General features: G+C 46.6%; 1 pseudogene; it reads right to left on the reverse strand.

Annotated features, from left to right (window-relative positions):
- Positions 1 to 16,427: 16,427 nt before the first annotated feature.
- Positions 16,428 to 17,089, reverse strand: part of LOC104147629 (transient receptor potential cation channel subfamily M member 6-like) — a 38,973-nt pseudogene continuing 38,311 nt past the window's right edge.

Genomic DNA, 17,089 nt, shown 5'->3' on the forward strand with positions numbered 1-17,089 from the left:
AGCTGCTAGGCCAGATGTCAAAGGTGCTTTAAGAGCACTTGGTTTTGAGCTAACCCATTCCCGAGAAGTAGAATGGATTTGGCTTTGAGCAATGCAATAAAAAAAGATTGTGATTAATGAAGCAGTACAACTTAATAAAGCAAGTTGACTCCTGCTTCCTTCTCTCAGGCTTTTTCACTGTCTGCAAAACAGTTCTTTTACTTACCAGCAGGGACATGTAAAATGTTAATCATCGATCTGTGGGCCATTAAAGAAATTGCTTTTCCTTTCTCAACTTGAAAACCAAGGGGGAAAGATAATAGGTTTGGGTAGCAGAGCTATTCAGATAATGGAGAAGTTTAAAAGAAAGCTCTCATGGAGTCAGCGTAGGAGCTCGGTGCCTTAATCCAGCCCTCATACTAACCTGAGCTCCACATCTAGGTGGGGACTAGAATTTACGATTGAGATGGAAGGGAAGGAGTCTTTCCTTTCCTCGGACATTCCACTTCAGCTGGCCTAGGACAGCAAGGGAAGATGAAAGGATGAAAGGATATTACTCCCCATGCCTTATCATTTGAGCAGAGGGCACACTGCCAGCAATATCAAGAGATAAGGCCTTTATTTTTGAACTTTATACTAGGTAATGAGACTGGAGTAAAATGCATGCAATTGCAAATTCAAGAGAGAAAACTAAATAGAACATAGTATTTAATAAGCAAGAGATATTTATAGCAAGAAGTGAGCTTATAGAGCTCTGTTTGTACTCCTTAAAGCGTTTGTTAGAGCATCATGCACAGAAAACATTTATGCATAGATTTGGGCTTGGGGAATTGAAGGGACTGACAGTATTTAAAACAGATTATGCAGATCTACAAGTCATTTTGCAAACTGTGCGTGAAGGGAACACAAGTTCTGCTGTTCCAAGGAGAGAGCAAGAGGAGGTCATTACTCCAAATACCTAGAATTACAGGGAGGCAGACTGCTAGGCTGTGACAACCAGAGGGTCCTGGAGATGCCAGCAGAATCAAGAAGCCTGTTGAAAGCTCAGTCTATCTGGGACCTCAGCCTAGATTCAAGCTACAGGTCTATCTTCATTGGGCCTCTAAAGTCCACTTAACTACTGTGTCTTAATCCTCCATCCCATGTGTGCTTTAATAGGAGAATGTTGAGGTTAAAAAAAAAACAAACTTTTGACAGTACTAGCTACTCCTTATAAGCAATTTATTTTTTTATGTACTGTGCATTTGACATCATATTTCAAAACTTATTACCCAAGTAATAAGCTTCAGGAGCTCCAAAAAAACTGTAGCCACACACTGAAAGTGACTGCAGTGAATTCATCTGAAAATATAGGACCTGACTCCTTACACCATTACAGTAATTATATACTGCTTCAGAAGACTTACCTTAGCATGCCACTGAATGAAACAGCAGGCTCAAAAAACTATGAGGGTTTGGGTTCAGGTAAATATAGCTAACTGCAAGGCTGTGCTTCCTGCATTGTTAGGCAGGAAATAAAAGATTCCTTCTTCTCTCTTCCCCACCCACTTTGCTTTCCTACTATTTTTTTTTTTTAATTTCCATACGGTTTGTGTCTTTCCCTGAACTGGATAGCAAATATCAGCAGTTGAGCAAGGACTACAGGCCTGTCAGCCTCACCTCCATCCCTGGGAAGGTGATGGAACAGCTCCTCCTGGAGGTCCTCACTAAGCATGTGGAGGACAGGAAGGTGATCAGGAGTAGTCAGCATGGAGTCACCAAGGGGAAATCATGCTTGACCAACCTGATAGCCTTCTATGATGGGAGTGACTGGCTGGGGAGATGAGGGGAGAGCAGTGGATGTTGTCTCCCTGGACTTCAGCAAGGCTTTTGACACTGTCTCCCATCACATCCTCCTAGGCAAGCTCAGGAAGTGTGGGTTGGAGGAGTGGACAGTGAGGTGGATTGAGAACTGGCTGGATGGCAGAGCTCAGAGGGTTGTGGTCAGTGGCGCAGAGTCTAGTCAGAGGCCTGTAGCTAGCGGTGTCCCCCAGGGGTCAGTCCTGGGTCCAGTCTTGTTCAATGTATTCCTCAGTGACCTGGAGGAAGGGACAGAGTGCCCCCTCAGCAAGTTTGCGGATGATACTAAACTGGGAGGAGTGGCTGAGACACCAGAGGGCTGTGCTGCCATTCAGAGGGACCTGGACAGGCTGGAGAGATGGGCAGAGGGGAACCTCCTGAAGTTCAACCAAGGCAAGTGCAGGGTCCTGCACCTGGGGAGGAATAACCCCATGCCCCAGGACAGGCTGGGGGCTGACCTGCTGGAGAGCAGCTCTGCAGAGAAGGACCTGGGAGTCCTGGTGGACAACAAGTTGACCATGAGCCAGCAGTGTGCCCTTGGGGCCAAGAAGGCCAAGGGTATCCTGGGCTGCATGAGGCAGAGTGTTGCCAGCAGGTCGAGGGAGGTGATCCTGCCCCTCTACTCAGCCCTGGGGAGGCCTCACCTGGAGTCCTGTGTCCAGTGCTGGGCTCCCCAGTGCAAGAGAGACATGGCACTACTGGAGAGAGTCCAGTGGAGGGCTACGAAGATGATTAGAGGACTGGAGCATCTCTCCTATGAAGAAAGGCTGAGGGAGCTGGGCCTGTTCAGCCTGGAGAAGAGAAGACTGAGGGGGGATCTCATCAATGTGTACAAGTATCTGAAGGGAGGGTGTCAAGAAGATGGGGTCAGACTCTTCTCCGTGGTGCCCAGGGACAGAACAAGAGGCAACGGGCACAAACTGAAACACAGGACATTCCATTTAAACCTGAGAAAAAAACTTCTTTCCTGTGAGGGTGACAGAGCACTGGCACAGGTTGCCCAGAGAGGTAGTGGAGTCTCCTTCCCTGGAGATATTCAAAACCCGTCTGGATGTGATCCTGGGAAATATGCTCTAGAGGTCCCTGCTTGAGCAGGGGGGTTGGACTAGATGATCTCCAGAGGTCCCTTCCAACCTCAACCATTCTGTGATTCTGTGACTTTTATTTTTGTAGTGTTTGAGGGATTTTTTTTTTCTCGTAGCACAGATGCTTGTAGAAAGAAATGGTAAATTTACAAGATCTGTCAAATTTTAATTGGAAAGCTGGCACCAGTGCTGTCTGTAATTTCTTCCATGTTGTGGACCCTGCATGCTGCAATTAGATGTCATTGCTGTACCCTTGGTTTCAATTTTCTGAGGAGAAGAGGGGAGGGATCTCTTTGTGAGCCCATATTTTCCTTTCCACAATTGCACTGCAAGTGTAATTCTCAGCCCTCGGGCAACAGACTCCCTTGCCATGCTCAGGCAGGTAAGTGGCTTGATCTATGAGGAAGGAATTTGCATCCAAAGTGAATGCCGCAAAACACAGGTGCAGATTTTGCAGTTTATAATCTTTTCCTAACAACTGGCATGATGGTCTCCAAAAACCTTTGTCACAGGTTTTTATTGTTCTTTTTGTTGTGTGCCATTGAGTCTGGTTATATTTAACAAAAGAAGGACAACAAAAATCCAAACTCATGCTATTGGAGTAATTGGTTATGCAAAAAGTGCTGGGTAGATGTGGTGCCAAGAAGTAATTGGATATGAGCTTTGCAAGAAAGTAATGCAGGTTCAAGCCCATCCTCACATAAGTAGCAGTGTCAGGAAGCCAAGTGCAACTACTGTGCAAATCATGTGCCTGACCTGAAACAACAGTAGAAAAGGTCTTAGCACCCAAATAGTTACAAAGCAAATCAAAAGGTTAATTATTGCTGTTAGAAAAGGGAGCTAATTTAGCTCTCGCCCAGCTTAGCACTAGCGCCTAAAGTAGACGAAGCCTGCAGGCCGCAGGAGTGAGTTGTAAATGAGCTCGAGGGACATTGCTGAGGATGCGACTGCAAACCCAGCTCGAACCAGCCCTCAAGGATACAGCACACAATGGCCAGAGGTAACGGTTAACCTTCAGATAAGAGAAGGCACCGTGAAGCAGGAACACAGCAACCGTCCCGGGATGTAGACGTGAACCAATCCAGAGGAAAGAGACCACCGACTCAGTAAAGAAGATTGGGAGAGACTGTCACTAGCAGGCGGGGAAATTTGACTGTAAGGAGTATAATTGCCCCAAAATTTCTTTGTTTGGGGTCCCTCCCCAGAGGCACCCAGCTCGAGCTGTTACTTTGCTGTACCGTCATTTAAATAAATAATTAAATTCACTGCTAGACATACGTGAGACACTGCTCCTCGGAAACCTAGGGTCGGACTGTTTCCATAACAGTTTGGCACCCCAGATGGGACCCTAGGCAACCACCGTCAGACCCTCTCGTCTCCAAACGTCCAACTGCCGGCAGCGGGTGAGTTCACCTGGGAACCTTTGGAGCGAGAGGCGCCGACGGGTGAGTATTAAACTTCCTTGAGCAGATTCTATAAGACGGGTTCGAGTCCCTCCCTTGTTGCGACTGCGCGGCAGAGTGTGCAGCCTGAGGAGCATAAGGCGCACATGGTGCGCAGCCTGATCAGCGTAAGGCACACGAAAGGTTTAAGGTGTGCAGCCCGATCAGTGTAAGGCGCACGGGTGTGCAGCCTGAGGAGCGTAAGGCGCACATAATCGATTGACTATGGGAAATGTACCTGGCATAAAAAAGGGGACGCCCTTGGCCAAGGTTTTGGAAAATTGGGAAAAGATAGATGGTACAGTAGGATTATCCAGAAAGCGCACAATTACCTTATGCCAGGAAGATTGGCCACGTTGGACTGGTTCAGGGGGCTGGCCGGAAGAAGGATCCTTCGATTCCGAGAAATTAACTACGCTACGAATTATGTTGGAAGATGAAAAGCCTCACCAAATGGAGCATTGGTATGTGTGGGACAATCGGGCATGGGACTGCCAGCACCTGAGTAAAAAGAAGAGGGGAACCCCGCGAAGAGTGACTCTCGCCGTAGCAGACGCGAGTACCCCGAGGAATGCACCCGCAGCAACCGCTCCACCCTATACCCCTTCGCTCTCACCTCCTGAAGATTTATCTGTCGCTCACTCTCCCTCTTTCTCCTACTTCCACTCTACCAGCTGCTGGACTCTCTCCTATGACTTCTAATGTTTTACCTAAGCCGGCAGCATTGCAGCCGGGCGTAGCAGGGGGAGCTCACCCACCCCTTCCAGTGCTGCCTGTATTTGCTAACCAAGGCTGGAGCCCGAGTGATTCAGCATTGCGGGGAAGCAAAATGCCTGGGTTGAGGGAGGACGCGGAAAGGTGCGCTCAGCTATTTTCTAATATATGCACCGGGTAGTAGCATCACCAATTATTTACGGAGGCATGGAGAGAACCCGAGTCCCTGCTCAGAAGAATGGGCTCGTGGCAATTAGCACAATTGGGAAGCTGTTGAAGAATACCTGAAAGTGGCTAGGAGCCACACAGCAGATAGAAAAGGGAAAGGCATTATCTGCAAGGTGCCAGGTACCTGTTTAGAAGCTGCATATCAAGAAAGGGAGAATAGGAATAGAAAGGAGCAGGACCTAAAGAAAGAAATGGAAGGTAGAAAGGCAACTGAGTTGTTACTGTCTTTGAAAACTGAACAGCTGCAGAATACAATGACAGACTAGGTGATACCAACCCCCCCGCAGGCAACTCCCTGCATGGGCAGAATTAATGCACGGCATCGTTGACCACAGCCGTGAAATGGGCTGGGACGACCCAACAGCTGAAAAACCGAACCTGAAGCCCCGGGGAAGAGATCGTAGGGTGAGATCGGTGATACAGGCACCCCCCCACAGGGAACAGAAACTTAGTCAAAGGGAAATAAGCCTCAAGCCCCGCAAACAGATTCTCGAGAACTGAGAGATGGATTGTGGAGGAAAGCCTTAGCCCTAGGCATTCCCAGGTTGACCCTCGCGATTCAAGGTCGGCCTACTGGCATTATCTCGAGTCTGATTGAAGCATCCCAGAAACAAGATAATGGCCAAAGAGGGGAGCTTACTTTGACTCCTCCAGTGCCAGCTCCCAGAGAGAGACAACCCCTTCCTCCTCCTTAGGGAGGAATTGCAGGGCATGAAAGAAAAAAGAAGAGAAAAAAAAAAACCAAAATGAGTAGTGCCCGGAAGGCAATCGGGTCTGCCTGTCGGGCAAGGGGAGGCTTATCAGTGGATAAGTGATAATGGCCCGTATATCTTGATCCCAGTTGGTCCTCACCGACAATGGGTGAAGTTTTAATAGATACGGGAGCACAAATTTCAATACTAACACAACAAGACGCCGAGAAGCTGGGTGTGCGACCTGGACGGCAGAGAGTTAAAATTACCGGTGTGAACAGAGCGAGTGTTGTGTGCCAGGCCGCCAAGGGTTAATTCATGGCTCCCGGGCGAGAGGCGCATGTCGCCTACTCGCTTTGCAGCTAAAGAAAGATCACAATGAAAATATTTTAGGTTTCGATGTTTTAAACGGACGAACCTGGCGCCTGCCGGATGGCAGCGTGTGGTCCTTCGGCTCAAACGTCGACCCCAACCCCGGTAGGAATAGGGAGGCTCTAGTGCGTGTCCTTCGCAGAGCCCCGCGCTCCCTGATTCAAAAGTTACTAACGGACGGCAATAGCCGATCTCTGCTGCGGCACGGAATGGAACTTCTGAAGTCAGAGCTGATTTGGAGAAACGACAAATCATCTCCAGAACCCACTCCCCATATAACTCCGCTGTCTGGCCAGTTCGGAAACCAGACGGGAAGTGGCGTTTGGGAATTAGTTATCAGTGCCTGAATGCGAATACAGCCCCATTAACAGCTGCTGTACCAACTATTGCAAACTTAACCGCTATACTACAAGCAGCTGCACACCCATGGATGGCGGCGCTAGACGTGAAAGATATGTTCTTTATGGACCCCTTGCAGGAGGAGGATAGAGAGAAGTTCGCTTTCACTTGGAAGGGAATACAATATACCTTTAACAGACCCCCACAAGGAGGGGGACAAACATTCACCCACGATTGCTCATGCCGCACTTGCTGAACTTTCACAGACAGTCCCACTCCCTCCAGATGTGAAACTGCACCAATATATAGATGATATGCTGATCGGAGGAACTTCCCCGGAGGAAGTGGGGGAAGCGGCAGCAGCAGTGTGGCAAGCACTACAGAAAGCAGAAATTGAGGTTCCACCTGAAAATTGTCAGGGACCAAGCAGGGAAGTAAAATTTTTAGGTGCTTGGTGGAGAGCAGGCCATGCAGTGACTCCTCCAGACACCTCAAGAAAAATCCAGGAGCTGCGAATGCCCCAATCAAGGAAGGAGTTACAGCAGTTAATGGGAACTTTAGGATATCGGAGGAAGCACGTACCTGGATTTTCTATTAGTGCTCGCCCATGATATTCACTCTTACGGAAAGGCAAACCCTGGGAGTGGAAATTAGAACACAAAGAGGCGGTCAAAACTCGAACTGAAGAAATTAAAAACATATCAGTCACTGGGACCAGTACACCCCCGCAACCCTGCTATAGCTGAATGGGGTTTCGCCGAGCATGCTGCTTACTGTAACCTGTTCCAAACTGGCCCCGATCAACCAAAAAGATCTTTATTAGTAAGCTCTACCACATTTAAGGAAACAGAACAACGATATTCTGAATGGGAAAAAGGACTTGTATCTTTAGTCCGAGCAGTTAAACAAGTTGAGAAATACACCAGGGACAACCTGTGCAAACTAGGGGACCATTTAATTTGCTAGAAGCAATCCTAAAGGGGACTGCTCCCCCAGAAGGAGTTGCACAAAAACCCGCTATCAGACAACGGTATGCCTACCTAACAGGAGTGCAGAAAACATGCAATTAACTGAAGGACATGCTAAGGTTTCCAAACTCCAGATGCCCATAGGTACAGACCCCTTAGCATTACAACAACCTTTTAAACCTTCACCAATTCTGAATGCACTGCCCCTCACTGAGGATACAGCAACAGAAAATATTTGGTTCACTGGTGCCTCAGCCAAAAGGATATACGGTAAATGGCAATACAAGGCCGCTGCATTAGATATTACCACTGGCAAACAAGTAATAGAAGAAGGTGAAGGCAGTGCACAAGTAGGAGAATTAAGAGGAGTCGTTTTGGCAGCACAGAATGGAGCAAAATTCATATGGGTAGACTCTTATGCTGCGTGGGCCAGTGCCACATAACGGCTCTGTCAGTGGGAAACCTTGAATTGGGAAATAAATAGATCTCCAGTTTGGGGAAAACAAGATTGGCAATTATTACTAAATATAGCCCGGAAAACACCATTCAAGATGGGATGGGTGAAAGCTCAAGCCAAGGACAGTCAACCCGCCACAAAGTGGAACCAAAAGGTAGATGAGTTAACTAAAATTAGGAAAATCACCCTTAAATCCCGAGGGGTATTGGCTGGGAGAATGGTTACATCAAAACCTAGGCCACAGCTTTTGTCTTAACAATACGCAATGCTTTGGTATACACCATATACCCTATCATTGCACTAGGATTAAATCGCAATGGTATCCGTCGGAGCATAGAGTATGGGCCCAACAAAACGGAAACAAATGGCAAACTGTCAATGTCAATGTATGTGTTGTACGGGAACAACAAGGATTTATTTGTGAAAGTAATACCATCAAAGCCCAAGACATTTGCCTTGACACTGAACAAAATGTTGGTCATCTTGAAATACCTCCCGATGAAACCCCTGAAACTGTGCTTGTGTATATAAAAGGATGTGTTTGTGTATGAGAACCCTCTGTGATTTTGTATTTGTAGATAACATAACTGTAGATGCTAGCAATCACTCAAATATTTGTGTTCGTAACTTTACTGAAATTATGGGATGCGACTTTAATTATTCAGCTCCCGTTAGGTCTCATCAATTGTAACAATCTAATTATACACTAATTCGAGATTTATTGCCCACCCCCATTGCAATGAATCTCACATTGGTGAAAAACCTGCTACAACACGATGACCTGTGCCAACTGCTGGAGCGCATCTGAAACAATGGACAAAAAACCCCAATCACCGTTCAGGGTCGCCAACGGCAACGGGAATTTTTAATCTTATGCTTCACCCTGTAGCAATATTATGCACTTTGACATTGTTATGTTTACTGCTTATAATCATCCTATACCTCCGTGTGTGGTGGTTATCGTGAAAAACACCAGCCCTGCTGTTATATACTGAATTAGTATGTTCTGATTAGTAAACTCTGAGGTCTATTTATACTGTGAAGGCAAGAGGCACCTGTACGGCCGCTTCGTGAGGTTGATGGTTTGACTATAGTCGGGGGGGGAGGTAGCAGGACCTTCGCCCTCCCCTTTCCCAAGTGATCGGCAATAACCTCGACACATGCAAACGACTGATAGTAAGTCACTAGCAAAAGGCCTGAGTGAGAAGTCCTCGCCTGAGAGCAAACGAGGAACTTCCTCCTAAAATTTGAAAGTTACGTGATTTCCAATACGCGCCGTGGCTAGATCACCCCTGATTTGGCTAATGGCACAAATCATCGACGGAGTATAAACGGACCTCGCTCGGGACAGCCATTTGAACTCTCCTGAGGAACAGCGGGCCTGTACCCCGGGATCTCCCCTCGAGTTGGGGCATCTCTTAAAGTTGAAAGGTCCCTCTCACTCCACCGACAAAGGTAAAAACTAGTGCTTAGTCTGAGATAAACTTTAAAAAAGAAGAGAGCGCTTCACATTCTCCTCTGGGTAGTAAATAACTATGCACATAACTTAAAAGATGCAAAAACTTGGCCTCAGTTTAATCACTTACATGTATATCTAGCAGGTATGCTCCTAAAAACAAAGGGAGGACTGCTAGAAAAGGGAGCTAATTTAGCTCTCGCCCAGCTTAGCACTAGCGCCTAAAGTAGACGAAGCCTGCAGGCCGCAGGAGTGAGTTGTAAATGAGCTCGAGGGACATTGCTGAGGATGCGACTGCAAACCCAGCTCGAACCAGCCCTCAAGGATACAGCACACAATGGCCAGAGGTAACGGTTAACCTTCGGATAAGAGAAGGCACCGTGAAGCAGGAACACAGCAACCGTCCCGGGACGTAGACGTGAACCAATCCAGAGGAAAGAGACCACCGACTCAGTAAAGAAGATTGGGAGAGACTGTCACTAGCAGGCGGGGAAATTTGACTGTAAGGAGTATAATTGCCCCAAAATTTCTTTGTTTGGGGGCCCTCCCCAGAGGCACCCAGCTCGAGCTGGTGGCGCTGGCTGCCCGCAGCCTGCCGGGCCGGAGAGCTTCCCTCGGCGGGGCGGGGCGGGGCGGGGCGGGGCGGCGGGAAGAGAGCCTTGGACAAGGCTGCCTGGCGTCTTGGAGCCTTGAAACAGGCCGCCGAGGCTGCTGCTTCCCCAGCCGCTTCAGTGGCTTCAGCTCTTGGTGGCTTCTTCGCTGCCACTGCTCCTTCAGTGACTTCAGCTCTCCTCTTCTCACCACCGCAAAAGCCGCTGCTGGGCTCGCGTGTGCCCCTTTTATCCCTGTCCCGCTTTGGGACCGCAGGCAAGCGACTGGTCAGATTTGTCTAGACCCCTGCTCTTAGTGGTCCGGTTTCGATCCCTAATTATACTGCGGACCTGTTTGCAGACGGCCGTGTAGACTCGCCTTCCTTCTGGAATATTGTTGTGGGTGACTCCCTGCTGCAGGGGACAGAGGCACCTCTCTGCTGCCCTGACCTCTTGTCTAGAGAGGTTTGCTGCCTGCCAGGGGCTCAAATAAGAGAGGTCATGGAAAGACTGCCAAGGCTTGTCCGTGCATTGGACTATTGCCCTCTGCTGATCTTCCATGTGGACTCTAATGGCACCAAGGGCAAATTGGATACCATCAAACAGGACTTCAGAGCTCTAGGGATGGTGGTCAAAGGTCTGGGAGCCCAGGTCGTTTTCTCCTCCATCCTGCCTGTGACGGAGGAGAACGGGAGGAGTAGACGATTTTTCCAAGTGAACAACTGGCTGCGCTGCTGGTGTTGGCAACAGGGCTTTGGTTTCTATGGCAATAGGACCCTGTTTGAAGATCAACAGCTGATGGGGAGAGATGGGATCCACCTCATGAAGCAGGGCACGAGTGTCTTTGCCAACAGGTTGGCCAGCCTGGTAAGGAGGGCTTTAAACTAGGCAAGATGGGGGAAGGGGAGTGGTATAGTGGCAGGGGAGTCAGTAAAATACCGCTCAAGTCAGGATGCCTCCAGCGGGTGCATACAACCAGGGGAGACAGCATGGGACATGGCTATGGAGGATCCTCTTGCACCTCTCCTGGGAAGCTTGCATGCTTGACTGGCTCTCTGAAATGCCTGTACACCAATGCACACAGCATGGGGAATAAACAGGAAGAGTTAGAGATCTGTGTGCGGTCGCAGGGCCATGATCTCATTGCAGTTGCAGAGACATGGTGGGATAGCTCACATGACTGGGATGCTGCCATGGATGGCTATGGGCTTTTTAGGAAAGACAGGCCAGGAAGGGGAGGTGGTGGAGTTGCTCTTTATGTGAGGGAGCAACTGGAACGTGTGGAGCTCTGCCTAGGGGTGGATGAAGAGCAAGTTGAGAGCCTATGGGTAAGGATTAAAGGGCAGGCTAAAATGGGTGACACGGTTGTGGGGGTTTCCTACAGGCCCCCTGATCAGGAAGAAGTCATCGATGAGGCCTTCTACAGACAGCTGGAAGTAGCCTCACGATCACAGGCCCTGGTTCTCATGGGGGACTTGAACCACCCTGACATCTGTTGGGAAGACAGCACAGCTAGACACAAACAGTTGAGGAGGTTCCTGCAAAGCATTGAGGATAATTTCTTGACACAGGTGGTAGAGACGCCAACGAGGAGAGGTGCGCTGCTAGACCTTGTACTAACAAACAAAGAAGGTCTAGTTGGAGATGTGCAGGTTGGGGGCAGCCTTGGCTGCAGTGACCATGAGATGGTGGAGTTCAGGATCCTGGGAGGAAGGAGCAGGGCAATAAGTAGGATTGCAACGCTGGACTTCAGGAGAGCTAACTTTGGCCTCTTCAGGGACCTACTTAGGGGAATCTCATGGGGTAGGGCCCTAGAAGGAAGAGGGGTCCAGGAGAGCTGGTTAATATTCAAGCATCACCTCCTCCAGGCTCAAGAGCAGTGCATCCCTCTGAGGAAGAAGTCGAGCAAAGCGGGCAGGAGACCTGCATGGATGAGCAAGGAACTCCTGGCACAACTCCAACAGAAGAAGGAAGTCTACAGAATGTGGAAAAGGGGACAGGCCACTTGGGAGGAATACAGGGACGTTGTCAGAGTGTGCAGGGATGTGACAAGGAAGGCTAAGGCCCATTTGGAATTAAATCTGGCAAGGGATGTCAAGGACAACAAGAAGGGCTTCTTCAAATACATCAATAGCAAAAGGAAGACTAGGGAAAATGTGGGCCTGCTGCTGAATGGGGCGGGTGCCCTGGTGACAAAGGATACAGAGAAGGCAGAGTTATTGAATGCTGCCTTTGCTTCAGTCTTCACTGCTAAGGCCAGCCCTCAGGAATCCCAGACCCTGGGGACAAGAGAGGAAGGCTGGAGAAAGGAAGACTCTCCCTTGGTGGAGGAGGATCAGGTTAGAGATCATTTAGACAAACTTGACACCCACAAATCCATGGGCCCCGACGGGATGCATCCACGAGTGCTGAGGGAGCTGGCAGATGTTATTGCTAGGCCACTCTCCATCATCCTGGAAAGGTCCTGGAGAACAGGAGAGGTGCCTGAGGACTGGAAGAAAGCCAGTGTCGCTCCAGCCTTCAAAAAGGGCAAGAAGGAGGAGCCAGGGAACTACAGGCCTGTCAGCCTCACCTCCATCCCTGGGAAGGTGATGGAACAGCTCCTCCTGGAGGTCCTCACTAAGCATGTGGAGGACAAGAAGGTGATCAGCAGTAGTCAGCATGGATTCACCAAAGGGAAATCATGCTTGACCAACCTGACAGCCTTCCATGATGGGAGTGACTAGCTGGGTAGGTGAGGGCAGAGCAGTGGATGTTGTCTCCCTGGACTTCAGCAAGGCTTTTGACACTGTCTCCCATCACATCCTCATAGGTAAGCTCAGGAAGTGTGGGTTGGAGGAGTGGATAGTGAGGTGGATTGAGACCTGGCTGGATGGCAGAGCTCAGAGGGTTGTGGTGAATGGCGCAGAGTCTAGTTGGAGGCCTGTAGCAATGATTTGGTTTATTAACTACCAAGTTTTCTAAGACTTTTGAATATGCATCTCAACTCAACTAAAAAAAAATCCAAAGGTTACTGAACATCTAATTTAAGTTGTACTCAATAGAAAACATTATAAAGTATTTACTTTCTAGTTCTATGGGAAGAAATTTTTACTTATGGCACAAGTATATACAAATGTACCTGCTACAAGCATACTAACTCAAGTATAGAAACTTGTTACTATACTGTTAAAAAACAAGATTCAGGAGAGCTGAAAACCACATGATACATATAGAATTAATGTTTATTATCCTGAGATTAAAAATTCAAATAAAAATAAATCTGCATTATTTTCCATATGTAACTTTCACCTGTTTTCCTTACAACTTGGAAACATACCATTTCATTCTATACCCATCAAGACCAGAAACATTTTTGAAAATGTGTTTTTATCCTTTTGAAACAGGATGAAATAGATGATTGACAAAACTGCATCTAATACAAATCCATTTCTAGAAAATAGAGATCTAATATCCCTTCTGTGTTTATTGCACCAGCAATAAAGAAGTCACCCTGAAAATGCCACAACTGACAAAAAGAAATGAAAAAATGTCAGAAATGAAATGTAAAGCAGCCCTTCCAAAAAAGTGGAAAAAAAATAAGGTGAGGCAAAATTAATTAGCACCCAGAATCACTGGAATTTTTCAACTTAATGTCTCCATGCATGGAAAAATTAGTGCTCTGATAGAAGTATATAATGGAACAACTTCAAATGTATCCTTTTCTTGGCTCACTGCGTTAATACTTGACACCGAGCAAAATTAGACATCAAACATGTTTGTATAAGCTGTATTTTATAATGGACAGTCATCTTGTGAGGACCCCTAATTTGAGGTGAAGGCAGTATGTACCTGGATGGGTACATTATAAAAAGGGATAAGATGAATCTGCACTGATATAAACCCCATACCAGTTCTCGCAAGCATTGCTATGAATTCAGAAGCCACTCGCTCTTGAAGGCAACAGGATGGTTGTTAAGAAAATATAATCTGAAGTATGACTTGATAATATCTTTCAAATGCAAAAAGAAACAAAAGGTGCTCAAGCCCGGTCTGCTGTGGAGCTTATTTTTTGTCTAATCTATAAGTGTCCATAATTCTATCCTTTTGATGCAAGAATTTATGGCAATGAGTGAGGAAAACAACACTATTGGGAAAAGACTTAAATAGTCCTTAACTTTAAAAGCATATTGAAGTCTCATTTAACTTAAGTGAATTTAAAGGCATACTTAAAGTTAGATATCCTCCAGAGAAAGTTCTCTTTTTAAAGGATGGGCCTAAGTACATCTCTTCCTAAAGGCAAATTTTAAGAGAATTATCACTGGAAGTAGATCCGCTATCTTACCAGCAAAGGGATCAAAATCCACCAACATTATGCAGAGATGCAATTAATCAATTTCACAGACAAGCAAAAACTTGCTGATATGTTGAATTGCTTCAAAAAACAAAAACAAAAGGAAGATCATTTTTGCAAAATGAATACAAACTAATACAAGAGAGGTTGTTATTTCCACAAAAAGAATATTACCAAAATGATAAAAAAGCCAGAAGTATCTCTTCAGGATGCTCTCAGGAACTGAAGGCATCTCAGTCAAACATCCAGCATATGTCAGTGTCATAATCGATATCATAATCAATACAAAAACTGGGACCATGTAACTTCTAATTCTTATGTATGCATAGACACATTCGAAATATACCAAATGAATGATAAATCATCACTAGTCATCCCCTTATGCATCAAAGATGTCCTATCAATTGTGATGGAAATATGATGTTGTTTTGTATTCAAGTATAAAGTTTTCGGACGACCGACTTCTTACATTTCAAGATTAAGTATTTCTCCTGTTAATACAAAAGTACAAATTTCCTTTAATGATAGAAATGATCTCTAAGACAATTTAAGTTGTATTAGAGATATTTATGCTGAGCAGTTCCTTTAGATCCTGATTCTACAAAGCAAATCACATATACTGAATTTTTCTATATTGAGAAGTTATACTGAAATCACAGGATATCAATAGAAAAATATGTGTATACTTTTGCAGAATCTGCATCTAACTGCACCATTGCTAGAAAAAAAAGTCCTGTGTACAGCTTGACATGGACAATAAGCAGCTAAGTACTGAATGGAACACACTATTTTTTGTGCCTTTTCACAGAATCACAGAATCACAGAATGGTTGAGGTTGGAAGGGACCTCTGGAGATCATCTAGTCCAACCTCCCTGCTCAAGCAGGGTCCTCTAGAGCATATTTCCCAGGATCACATCCAGACAGGTTTTGAATATCTCCAGGGAAGGAGACTCCACAACCTCTCTGGGCAACCTGTGCCAGTGCTCTGTCACCCTCACAGTCAAGAAGATTTTCCTCATGCTCAGATGGACCTTCCTGTGCTTCAGTTTGTGCCTGTTGCCTCTTGTCCTGTCCCTGAGCACCACAGAGAAGAGTCTGACCCCATCCTCTTGACACCCTCCCTTCAGATACTTGTACACGTTTATGAGATCCCCCCTCAGTCTTCTCTTCTCCAGGCTGAACAGGCCCAGCTCCCTCAGCCTTTCCTCATAGGAGAGATGCTCCAGTCCCCTCATCATCTTCATAGCCCTCCACTGGACTCTCTCCAGGAGCTCCATGTCTCTCTTGTACTGGGGAGCCCAGCACTGGACACAGGACTCCAGGTGAGGCCTCCCCAGGGCTGAGTAGAGGGGCAGGATCACCTCCCTCCACCTGCTGGCAACACTCTGCCTCATGCAGCCCAGGATACCCTTGGCCTTCTTGGCCCCAAGGGCACACTGCTGGCTCATGGTCAACTTGTTGTCCACCAGCACTCCCAGGTCCTTCTCTGCAGAGCCGCTCTCCAGCAGGTCAGCCCCCAGCCTGTCCTGGGGCATGGGGTTATTCCTCCCCAGGTGCAGGACCCTGCACTTGCCTTGGTTGAACTTCAGGAGGTTCCTCTCCGCCCAGCTCTCCAGCCTGTCCAGGTCCCTCTGAATGGCAGCACAGTCCTCTGGTGTCTCAGCCACTCCCCTCATTTTTGTATCATCAGCAAAGAAGGGTTGCAGTGGATAGGACCCTATCCAAGGGCCAAGAGAGCTGCAGTGAGTTTTTCCCAGGCTAATGCATTGCTAATTTTTACAGATTTCCTCAGATCTTTAGCCTCTCTTATTCTAAAAATTATTGCTGAGGTATATTTCAGTGTTCATCACAACTCAGTAGAATTTCAATTCCTGTCTTTATATCATACTTAGGTCTTTATTATCTTGCATTCAAAAAGTTAGAAATTAAAAATTAATCTTTATTTTGCATACCAGGAAGTTTCAGCTTCCTGCAGCAAGAGTTACAATGGTGCTTTACAGTGAAGTTTCTTATTGCATCTTCTCCTAGGTTCACTGGTCCAAATACCATTTTTCCAGATCTGAAAGAAATAATATAAAATAATCAATGAACTCAAAACAAAGCAATTCCAATATAAAAAAAATAGGAAAAATGCAAGGTTCTAGAAGAAAAGTTCAAAGGCAAATATCTTTATTTTTCTTCAGATTATAGAGAAATTGTCTCAAAGGTAACCTGTCAGTGGGGTGATGATATTTTCTATTTATTAAATCAGAGTTAAGTTAGCCCTTTGTATAAAGACAATCAAACCTTAGTGTCCATCACAACTTAATTAGCTCTGGGACAAGAAAACTGCCAATTCTGGTAAAGTATTAGGCTAGATATATACCCCACAGCTACTTTACCCAGTACTGCATCTCAGAGATGCAGTGTAGCCATGCTGTGACCTGCTCTGGAGAGATACAGGGCAGACCCAGCAGTTCCCATTAAAATGCTCAGTGGAAATTTGGGCACAGTAGCATTCAGAGAGCATACGCCAGAACCTGAATGACTCTGTTGGAAGTGTCATTCATTCTCATCAAGCAACTGGCTTGGTTTTGGTTTTGATAGTGGACATC

This window comes from Struthio camelus, chromosome W (assembly GCF_040807025.1).
Source record: "Struthio camelus isolate bStrCam1 chromosome W, bStrCam1.hap1, whole genome shotgun sequence".
NCBI classification, from domain to species: Eukaryota; Metazoa; Chordata; class Aves; order Struthioniformes; family Struthionidae; genus Struthio; species Struthio camelus.